General features: G+C 39.5%; 1 long non-coding RNA gene across 3 annotated transcripts in view; it reads right to left on the bottom strand.

Annotated features, from left to right (window-relative positions):
• The window catches only part of LOC133066363 (uncharacterized), a 158205-nt gene that overhangs the window by 86810 nt on the left and 58991 nt on the right, over window positions 1–12404 (bottom strand). The window lies entirely within an intron of this gene.

The raw sequence follows: 12404 nt of genomic DNA, 5'->3' as shown, positions 1-12404 counted from the left end.
AAGTGACAGATAAATTCAAGGGATAAGATCTGATAGAGTGCCTGAAGAATAATGGATGGAGGTTCATGACATTTTTCAGGAGGATCAAGACCATCCCCAAGAAAAAGAAATGCAAAAAGGCAAAACGGTTGTCTGACAAGGCCTTACAAATAGCTGAGAAAAGGGGAGAAGCTAAAGGCAAAGGAGAAAAGGAAAGATATACCCATTCGAATGCAGAGTTCCAAAGAATAGCAAGAAGAGATAAGAAAGCCTTCCTCAGCGATCAATGCAAAGAAATAGAGGAAAACAACAGAATGGGAAAGACTAGAGATCTCTTCAGGAAAATTAGAGATACCAAGGGAACATTTCATGCAAAGATGAGCACAATAAAAGACAGAAATGGTATGAACCTAACAGAAACAAAAGATGTTAAGAAGAGGTAGCAAGAATACTCAGAAGAACTATACAAAAAAGATCTTCATGACCCAGATAAACACAACGGTGTGATCACTCACCTAGAGCCAGACATCCTGGAATGTGAAGTCAAGTGGGCGTTAGGAAGCATCACTACGAACAAAGCTATGAGAGGTGATGGAATTCCAGCTCAGCTATTTCAAATCCTATAAGATGATACTGTGAAAGTACTACACTCAATATGCCAGCAAATCTGGAAAGTGCAGCAGTGGCCACAGAACTGGAAAAGGTTAGTTTTCATTCCAATCCCAAAGAAAGGCAATGCCAAAGAATATTCAAACTACCACACAATTGCACTCATCTCACACATTAGCAAAGTAATGTCCAAAATTCTCCAAGCAAGGCTTCAACAGTATGTGAACTGTGAATTTTCAGATGGTCAAGTTGGATTTAGAAAAGGCAGAGGAACAAGAGATCAAATTGCCAACATTCGCTGGATGATCAAAAAAGCAAGAGAGTTCCAAAAAAAAACATCTATTTCTGCTTTACTGACTATGCCAAAGCCTTTGACTATGTGGGTCACAACAAACTGTGGAAAATTCTGAAAGAGATGGAAATACTAGACCACCTGACCGGCCTCCTGAGAAATCTGTATGCAGGTTAAGAAGCAACAGTTAGAACTGGACATGGAACAACAGACTGGTTCCAAATCGGGAAAGGAGTATGTCAAGACTGTATATTGTCACCCTGCTTATTTAACTTATATGCAGAGTACATCATGAGAAATGCCAGGCTGGATGAAGCACAAGCTAGAATCAAGACTGCCAGGAGAAGTATCAATAACCTCAGATATGCAGATGATACCACCCTTATGGCAGAAAGCAAAGAAGAACTAAAGAGCTCCTTGATGAAAGTGAAAGAGGAAAGTGAAAAACTTGGCTTAAAGCTCAACATTCAGAAAACTAAGATCATGGCATCCAGTTCCATCACTTCATGGCAAACAGATGGGGAACCAATGGAAACAGTGAGAGACTTCATTTTTTTGGACTCCAAAATCACAGCAGATGGTGACTGCAGCCATGAAATTAGAAGACGCTTGCTCCTTGGAAGAAAAGCTATGACCAACCTAGACAGCATATTAAAAAGCAGAGGCATTGCTTTATTAACAAAGGTCCATCTAGTATGGACCATGGTTTTTCCAGTAGTCATGTATGGATATGAGAGCTGGACTATAAAGAAAGCTGAGCACCAAAGAATTGATGCTTTTGAACTGTGGTGTTGGAGAAAACTCTTGAGAGTCCTTTGGACTGCAAGGAGATCAAACCAGTCTATCCTAAAAGAAATCAGTCTTGAATATTCATTGGAAAGACTGATGCTGAAGCTTAACTCCAATACTTTGGCCACCTGATGCGAAGAACTGACTCATTTGAAAAGACCCTGATGCTGGGAAAGATTGAATGTGGGAGAAGGGGATGACAGAGGATGAGATGGTTGGATGGCATCACCGATACGATGGACATGAGTTTGAGTAGGCTCCAGGAGTTGGTGATGGAGAGGGAAGCCTGGCGTGCTGCAGTCCATGAGGTCACAAACAGTCAGACACGACTGAGCAACTGAAATGAACTGAACTGAACTGATTTACAGCATATTTGGAATTGGGTGAGTCATATATTTTCAAACAGATGAGGCTGTTAAACACTCAGAGAGAAAAGGAAATTTAGAATGCCAGCTAATTTAGTATTTTCCTACTTCAATGAAAGGAGACTTCTAATGAAGCAGATGTTATTTTATTGTGCTGAGGGAAAAAATACACATGATTTCTTATGTTTGCCATAACTGTCTTCAATTTAAGCAACAACATGGATTAAATAGGATTTTGTGGGTCAGGGTCGGGAGTTAATCACTCTGTTTAAAATATTCCAGAAAAGTTATTTTCAAATTCCAGAGAAGTGAATCAATAACTAATTTGTATAATTATACAAATAATTATACTGTGCATAACATATTAAAAAGCAAAGACATTACTTTGCCAACAAAGGTCCGTCTGGTCAAGGCTATGGTTTTTCCAGTGGTCATGTATGGATGTGAGAGTTGGACTGTGAAGAAAGCTGAGTGCCAAAAAATTGATGCTTTTGAACTCTGGTGTTGGAGAAGACTCTTGAGAGTCCCTTGGACTGCAAGGAGATCCAACCAGTCCGTCCTAAAGGAGATCAGTTCTGGGTGTTCATTGGAAGGACTGATGCTGAAGCTGAAACTCCAGTACTTTGGCCACCTCATGCGAAGAGTTGACTCATTGGAAAAGACCCTGATGCTGGGAGGGGTTGGGGGCAGGAGGAGAAGGGGATGACAGAGGATGAGATGGCTGGATGGCATCACCGACTTGATGACGTGGGTTTGAGTAAACTCTGGGAGTTGGTGATAGACAGGGAGGCCTGATGTGCTGTGATTTATGGGGTCACAAAGAGTCAGACTTGACTGAGCGACTGAACTGAACTGAACTGAGATGACCAGGAAAACAGACAGCACAGCCCCAATTCTCAAGAAACTTGTGTATGAGCCAAAAAGGACAAAATGGAGTATTTTTCTAAGTGTTTTTGAAATGAGATTGCCTTGGGTATTTTGGATGACAGCTTCCCGGATTTAATCATGTTTCTAAGCAGCGGATGTGTAACTGGGGCGTGAACAATGGGAAAATGAGAAACAGTAAGTATGATTCTAGCCCAAGTAACACTTCTTTTTAAACTTTTTATTTTGTTTTGGGGTATAGCCGATTAACAATGTTAATTGTTAACATTTCAAAGTTATGTGGCTGCCTGGATGGAAGGGAAGTTTTGGGGAAAATAGATACATGTATATGTATGGCTGAATCCCTTTGCTATTCACCTAAAACAGTCACAACACTGTTAATTGGCCACTGTTGTTGTTCAGTCACTCAGTTGTGTCCAACTCTTTGCAACCCCGTGGGCTGCAGCATGCCAGGCTTCCCTGTCCTTCGCCAACTCCCGGAACTTTCTCAGACTCATGTCCATTGAGGCGGTGATGCCATCCAACCATCTCATCCTCTGTCATCCCCTTCTCCTCCCGCTTTCAACCTTTCCCAGCATCAGGGTTTTTTCTAATGAGTAAGCTCTTTACATCAGGAGGCCAAAGTATTGGAGCTTCAGCTTCAGCATCAGTTCTTCCATTGAATATTAAGGACTGATTTCCTTTAGGACTGACTGGTTTGATCTCCTTGCAGTCCAAGGGATTCTCAAGAGTCTTCTTCAACACCACAGTTCAAAAGCATCAATTCAGTGCTCAGCCTTCTTTATGGTCCAGCTCTCATATCTATACATGACTACTGGAAAAACCATAGCTTTGACTCTATGGACATTTGTTGGCAAAGGAATGTCTCCATTTTTTCATATGCTGTCTAGGTTTGTCACAGCTTTCCTTCCAAGGAGCAAACGCCTTTTAGCTTCATGGCTGCAGTCACAATCTGCAGTGATTTTGGAGCCCATGAAAATAAAGTCTGTCACTGTTCCCATTGTTTCCCCATCTATTTGCCATGATGTGATGGGACCAGATGCCATAATCTTACTTTTTTGAATGTTGAGTTTTAAGCCAACTTTTCCACTCTCCTCTTTCACCTTCAACAAGAGGCTCTTTAGTTCCTCTTTGCTTTCTGCCATAAGGGTGGTGTTATCTGCATTTCTGAGGTTATTGATACTTCTCCTGGCAATCTTGATTCCAGCTTGTGCTTCATTGAGCCTGGCATTGCACACGATGTACTTTGCATATAAGTTAAGTAAGCAAAAAAAATAATAATAATGTTAAGTAACAGCAGGATCCTCTATGACCCACCTCCCAGAATATTGGAAATAAAAGCAAAAATAAACAAATGGGACCTAATGAAACTTAAAAGCTTTTGCACAACAAAGGAAACTATAAGCAAGGTGAAAAGACAGCCCTCAGATTGGGAGAAAATAATAGCAAACAAAGAAACAGACAAAGGATTAATCTCAAAAATATACAAGCAACTCCTGCAGCTCAATTCCAGAAAAATAAATGACCCAATCAAAAAATGGGCCAAAGAACTAAACAGACATTTCTCCAAAGAAGACATACAGATGGCTAACAAACACATGAAAAGATGCTCAACATCACTCATTATCAGAGAAATGCAAATCAAAACCACAATGAGGTACCATTACATGTCAGTCAGAATGGCTGCTATCCAAAAGTCTACAAGCAATAAATGCTGGAGAGGGTATGGAGAAAAGGGAACCCTCTTACACTGTTGGTGGGAATGCAAACTAGTACAGCCGCTATGGAGAACAGTGTGGAGATTCCTTAAAAAACTGGAAATAGAACTGCCATATGACCCAGCAATCCCACTTCTGGGCATACACACTGAGGAAACCAGATCTGAAAGAGACATGTGCACCCCAGTGTTCATCGCAGCACTATTTATAATAGCCAGGACATGGAAGCAACCTAGATGCCCATCAGCAGACGAATGGATAAGGAAGCTGTGGTACATATACACCATGGAATATTACTCAGCCGTTAAAAAGAATTCATTTGAACCAGTTCTAATGAGATGGATGAAACTGGAGCCCATTATACAGAGTGAAGTAAGCCAGAAAGATAAAGACCAATACAGTATACTAACGCATATATATGGACTTTAGAAAGATGGTAACGATAACCCTACATGCAAAACAGAAAAAGAGACACAGATGTATAGAACAGACATTTGGACTCTGTGGGAGAAGGCGAGTGTGGGATGTTTCGAGAGAACAGCATCAAAACATGTATATTATCTAGGATGAAACAGATCACCAGCCCAGGCTGGATGCATGAGACAAGTGCTCGGGCCTGGTGCACTGGGAAGATCCAGAGGAATCGGGTGGAGAGGGAGGTGGGAGCAGGGATCGGGATGGGGAATACATGTAAACCCATGGCTGATTCATGTCAATGTATGACAAAACCCACTACAATATTGTAAAGTAATTAGCCTCCAACTAATAAAAATAAATGAAAAGAAAAAAAAAAGTTAAGTAAGCATGGTGACAATATACAACCTTGACGTATTCCTTTCCCAGTTTGGAACCAGTCCATTTTTCCATGTCCTATTCTAACTGTTGCTTCTTAACCTGCATACAGATTTCTCAGGAGGCAGGTAAGGTGGTCTGGTATTCCCAGCTCTTGAAGAATTTTCCACAGTTTGTTGTGATCCACACAGTTAATCAGCTATACTTCAATACAAAATAAAAAGTTTTTTTTAAAGGGTTACTTGTCTAAAATTATTGGCAAAGTTAAATTTTACATAACAAAGCTTTTAGAATGTTGAGAAGTAATTGAAAATAGAATGATGAATATATGTTTAGGCTGAGAGAATTTATTTCAATAAGTCTTTCAAAATCCTTATCTTGAAATGCTGTTAGTAAATTTGTGGGTTTTTTCTTTTTAAATTTGTTTTCCTGAGAGCATAGTTATTTGTTTTTATTGTAAAACAATAATAATCAGCAAACTCTCAAAAAAATATAGATACTACTGCAGCTCTTTGCTCCCACTTCCCTTTCTCCATTTTGAAAAGTAAGCACCATCCAGAATTTGGTGTTCTTCACTCCCATCCATATTTCTACAATTCCATAACATATGTGTGTATTCACAGAACTTTAATGGTTCTAAACTTTACACAAATGGTGTTACATTGTATATATTCTCCTGTGACTTTCTTTCTCCCATTCCCTTAATTATGCAATTAAGCCATGTTGAGACATTTACTGTACTGCTAAATACTCCTACTATTACTACTAGTACTAATTCCATTACTGCTGTTGCTATTAATAGATTTTATTTCTGGATCACATGGCCAATAATTGGTATGAAGACAACATCATTTATTTATTTGTTCTCCTCTGATGGACACTGATGCGACTTTCACCTATTTGCTATTCCAAACAATGCTGCAGTGAGCATCACCTACATGCCTCCTTATGCATCTGTGCAAGAGTTTCTAGGGTAGCTCCTTAATGTGAAATTGCAGCATTATGGTGAATACTTTACCCTCAACTTTACCAAATTTTTCCAAATTAATCAACTTACACTTTCCTCTCCCACCTTGGCAGAGTTGATCTATATTGTTTTTATCCACTGGGATGGTCTGACTTTTTAATTTTTACCAATATGGTAAGTGTGAATGGCACCTCACTGTGGTTTCCATTTGCATTAAGGTTAAACTCCTATTCCTCCATGAATTGCCTATCTATATTCTTATCCATTTCTATATTGTGTTATCTGTCTTTTTTGTTTGTTTGTTTTAGGAATCCTTTACATACTAAGTTTCAACTCTTTGTCCATCACCTACACTGCAAATACTTTCTCCCCGTCTGTAGATTATCATTTCCTCCATGCTATCTTTTTTTAAAATTTGTTTATTTATTTTTAACTGGAGATGATTGTTATACAATATTCTGTTGGCTTCTGCCATATATGAACATGAGTCAGCCCTAGATAGACATATGCCCCCTCCCTCTTGAGCCTCCCTGCCACCTCCCACCCCATCCCACCTGCTAGGTTGTCACAGAGCACCAGATTGGAGTTTCCTGAGCCACACAGCAAATTTGCACTGGCTATCTAACTTTACATATGATAATGTATATGTTTCAATGCGACTCTCTCAATTTGTCCCATCCTCTCCTTCCCCCACCGTGTCTCCATGCTATCTTTTGTAATACAGAATTTTGAAAAAAAAATCTAGTGAAATTTTCCAGTTTTCTATTTATGGTTTGAACTTATATTGCCTTTTAAAATGTACTTTCACACCCCAACATACAGAAATTTTAATTTTTCCTCCAAAAGAGTTAAAGTTTTGCTTTAGACATCAAAGTCTAACTCCACTGGAGTCATCTCTTGTACATAATGAAATGTGGAGCTCTCATTCTAATTTCCCTCCTATGATTAACTATTTCCCCCAGAACCATTTCTCATATAGTCCATCCTTCTGCTGATCTGTATTGATAGCTCTTTATTCATTTAGCATGTTTTCTTACATGCGTGGGCCTGTTCCTGCACTTGCTGCTGCTGCTAAGTCGCTTCAGTCGTGTCCGACTCTGCGCGCCGACCCCATAGACGGCAGCCCGCCAGGCTCCCCCATCCCTGGGATTCTCCAGGCAAGAACACTGGAGTGGGTTGCCATTTCCTTCTCCAATGCATGAAAGTGAAAAGTGACAGTGAAGTTGCTCAGCTGTGTCCGACCCTTCGCGACCCCATGGACTGCAGCCCACCAGGCTCCTCCATCCTTGGGATTTCCCAGGCAAGAGTACTGGAGTGGGGTGCCATTGCCTTCTCCATCCTGCACTCTAATCTGTACTATTACTCCATTTGTCTATCTCTGTTTCTATTATTCTATTTGTCTATCTCTGTACTTACATCATACTGTTTTAATTATTTAATCTCATTACAATTTTGATATCTGATAAGGCATGTCTCCCTGCTAGTTCATCTTTAAAATTTCTCTTGGCTCTTCTTGGCCTTTTGCTCTTTCATATTAAATTTAGAGTCAACTTGCTAAGTTCTACAAAATGTGGGATTTTTAATTGGATTCAATTCTTAATTGTATTCATATCTATTAACTCAAGATTTGTTATATGAATATTATTTATTAACAATATTTATTAACCCTTTCTATTTCTGAAAGTGTGAAAGTGCTAGTCGCTCAGTCATGTCCAACTCTTTGTTGAGAGGAGCCCACCAGGCTCCTCTGTCCATGGAATTCTCCAGGCAAGAGTACTGGAGTGGGTAACCATTCCCTTCTCCAGGGGATCTTCCCAAACCCAGGCATCAAATCCAGGTCTCCTGCATTGCAGGCAAATTCTTTACCATCTGAGCCACCATCTATTTACAAAATAATAATAAATCTTTCTTTAATATTTTCACCTCAAAGATTTGATACATATTTTGTGATATTTGTCACTCAGTGCCTTCTGTTTCTTATTATTCTTGAAAATAATGTTTTTATTTTAAAAATTACATTGACCAAACATTGGTATAAAGTAATGTGATTTTTGTATGTAGATGTAGTGTAGATGTACTGTAGTTCTCAGTTGTGTCTGACCCTTTTCAACTCCATGAACTGTAGCAGGCTCCTCTGTCCATGAGATTCTTCAAGCAAGAACACTGGAGTAGGTTGAGATTTCCTTCTCCAGGGGATCTTCCTGACCCAGGGATCGAACCCAAGTCTCCTGTCTCCAGCACTGCAAGCGGATTCTTTACTTGCTGAGCCATAAAATTCTTGTATAAGGATTTTTTTATCAAGTAACTTTGATGAAATTTCACTATTACTTCCAGTATGTCTCTCAGTTCTCTTGGATTCTCTTTTTACAGAATTGTTTGGTCTACCATGATGACAGGTGTTTGTTTTTTTTTTTTTCTCATCTTTATTTTTACCTCATGTTTTCTTTAATCAATTGACTGATTGACTGACTGACTGCAGTGGCCAGGATACCTGTTACTATGGTAACAAAATAACAGTAACGTGATAATCCCTGTTTGTTTCTTTTTTTTTTTTTTATTTTTTCAGTGGGTTTTGTCATACATTGATATGAATCAGCCATGGATTTACACGTATTCCCCATCCCGATCCCCCCTCCCACCTCCCTCTCCACCCGATTCCTCTGGGTCTTCCCCGTGCACCAGGCCCGAGCACTTGTCTCATGCATCCCACCTGGGCTGGTGACCTGTTTCACCATGGATACTATACATGCTGTTCTTTCGCAACATCCCACCCTCACCTTCTCCCTCAGAGTTCAAAAGTCTGTTCTGTACTTCTGTGTCTCTTTTTCTGTTTTGCATATAGGGTTGTCGTTACCATCTTTCTAAATTCCATATATATGTGTTAGTATGCTGTAATGATCTTTATCTTTCTGGCTTACTTCACTCTGTATAATGGGCTCCAGTTTCATCCATCTCATTAGAACTGGTTCAAATGAATTCTTTTTAACGGCTGAGTAATATTCCATGGTGTATATGTACCACAGCTTCCTTATCCATTCATCTGCTGATGGGCATCTAGGTTGCTTCCATGTCCTGGCTATTATAAACAGTGCTGCGATGAACATATTTGTTTCTTGAGTTAAAAAAAAAAGTGTCTAACTTTTCTCCATTTATAAAGATTATTACCATTAGTTTTTGATACACAGATTTCATGAAATTAAGGAAGTTTTCGTCCACTCCTTCTTTCCTTAGTTTATTTTTTTATTTATTTTAGGTGTTGAACTTTACCAAATGCATTTTCTACAACTATTGAAACAAACATGTGATCTTTCTTTTATTACATTGAAGTAATGAGCTACATTAATAGATTTCTCAGATGTTAGACTATCCTTGCAGTCTTGAGAGAAACTACTTTACCCTAATATATTTATTTATATATATATATACATATATACACACTGCTGGATTTGATTAGCTAATAATTTACTTATGATTTCTATGTTAATAAGTGAAAATGGGCCTATAACTTTCTTTGCTTTTCTTTCCTTATACGATTTTGGAAACAAGTTTAAACCACTTTACGAAAAGAGTTGGACATCTTTTTCTCCTGTGTTTTGAAACAACTTATATTAAACAGCATTATCTTGCTATTTATCTATAACTATATCTACGCCTTTACCTATGGAGTTGTCTAAGTCTGGAGCTTTTAGAGTCACTGAGGAAGATCTCTGATGACTACCATTATAATTTCTTTAATGATTACTGGCCTGTTCTAGCTATTTTTTGTGACAATTTTATATTTTTCTCAGAAATTTACTTTTTTTTTTTTTAGAAATTTACTTTTATAAACTTCAGATTTATCAGCATATAGTTGTTGGAAAATATTATCGTATGAACACTACAAAGGAAGCTGGGAAATTCAGTTTTTATTCTGGGTATTTACATGTCCAGTTAAAAAATATTCTTTTTCCAACATATAAAAAACTGAGAACAAATGTTAGTAAACAATTTTCAGTCATTTCCACAGCTTCCCTGATTATCAATGTGCTCCAGGAGATAGGCTGATGCCAGGGCCTTAGTTTGTGCTTTCCTGGCGTATCTAAGGGGCCACAGTGAGGGCAGACCTTAATGCAACGGTGCCCAGCTTGGAATTACCACTCTTGCTTTTTCTCATCATCAGGCTATTGGGCCCCTGGGAAACTCCCACTTATCTCTCCCACTCCAAGCATTCTCTATTTTAAAATTCCTCTCTGTCACCCTTTTCTGGGCCTCTGAGAATGGAAGGAGAGGAGAGACATTCAGGGGTTGGACCTCTGCCTGCCTCTGGCCAGCTTTCTGTCCTTACGCCCCACATACCAGCTATATTCCCTTGCGGCTTCCCATGAGCACTTCACTCAAGTTTTTCCTTTAATTATTTACTATTTTCAGCTCTGAGGCCTCGCCAGGATTAGGTTTGGAGGAGGAGGCTGGCAGCCCAAGCTCGATGTCTCCCACTCATCAAGAATGAGAAGTTCTTTGTTTATGTTCTAATTTGGGGGGCCCAGAGGCCTCAGAGGAGGTTGTTGATGTCTCTCTGTGAGGAGAGGTACATGATGTTATCGGAGATGTTTCCCCTCCCTAAAGGAAATAAGAAATCAACCAATGGCCACAAAGGGAGATGTAAAAGGACATGAGCTGAGATGCAGTTTCTGGGAAGAGCCTGGACCCAGGTTGCTTCTCCTACAGGCTGAGCCCAAACGTTGCAGGGTTGATGAGAACTTTCTGAGGGGTTTGGGGGCCTCCAGAACAGAGGAGTTTTGTAATTTACTTCCCTGAGGAAACTAAGAGAAGGGCCCTAGGGAAGCCTCAAGTCCAGCCTGACTCAAGGCAATGAGCCAGCAACGCTGAGTGTCATGTCCAGGTAAGTTGCCCTGACAGCAGCCCCACAGAGGCCCATGCACACTCAGGTAACACAGAGGAGCTTCTGGAACTGGCATTTGAACTGAAGAACACAGAGGTAGTTTGAGAGAAGGCTACAGATGGAAGACAGCTCATAACCGGGACAAAGAGGAAGCAGTGTGTGTGGAACTTGCTGACTACAAACCAAGATGGAGGTGCAGACACCAGCAAGGGAGCTGGGGGAACACAGAACAAGGTCAAGGCCAGAGAGAAGAGGCCAGCAAGGGCAGAGGCTGCCGGGTTCACAGGCATTCCCTCCCTCGGAACACTGTGTAGCCTCTGGAGTCTCAGGCCACCTCCAGGGAGCTGGAAGATGGAGAATGTCAAATGAATAGAAAAGTTAGACATAACAGATTATTTTCAACTGGAAGGAACTGAATTTAACTGAACTGACAAGTTTAAGTTTTCCACCATTAGCAAAGACTGAATTGCACCTGCAATGCAGGAGACCCAATTCGATTCCTGGGTCGGGAAGATCTCCTGGAGAAGGACATGGTAACCAATCCAGTGTTCTTGCCTGGAGAATCCCATGGACAGAGGAGCCTGGCAGGCTACAGTTCATGGGGTTGCACAGAGCCGATCACAGCTGAGTGACTTTCACTTTCACAGAGATATAAGGAAAGCTCCCCCATTTCATTTTTTTTGCATACCCAAAGTAAAATAATGAATATCACATCTGAGACAACCCTCACTTTGATTTTTATCTTATTAGTTTAAACTTTTTTATACCATTTAAACCTTCCCATTCTGTTTTGCTCAGTTAATCACTAAACATTATTTTCTTTTTAAGCTTTTCTGTCTTTTCCCCATATCTTCTATTTTATTATTGATTCACCTTTATTTCCCTTTATTGTTTATTCAAATCTCATTTACTTATATTTTTAGTTACATATATTTGCAATGAGTAGCAAATACAATTGATATATAGATCTATAGGGTAATCTCTTCAACCCACCAATTCAACAGTTTTAAAAATTAAATAGTGTAAACATATTTAAAATGAAAAATAAATTTGACAACCAAAAAAAAAAAAAAAGAAAAATAAGCCAGACAATTTGAGATAGATCTTATAGCTTAACTAGCAAATAAAA

Source organism: Dama dama, chromosome 12 (assembly GCF_033118175.1).
Source record: "Dama dama isolate Ldn47 chromosome 12, ASM3311817v1, whole genome shotgun sequence".
Lineage (NCBI taxonomy): Eukaryota > Metazoa > Chordata > Mammalia > Artiodactyla > Cervidae > Dama > Dama dama.
Note: the sequence above shows the minus strand (reverse complement) of the source record. Positions and strands in the feature narration are given on the sequence as shown.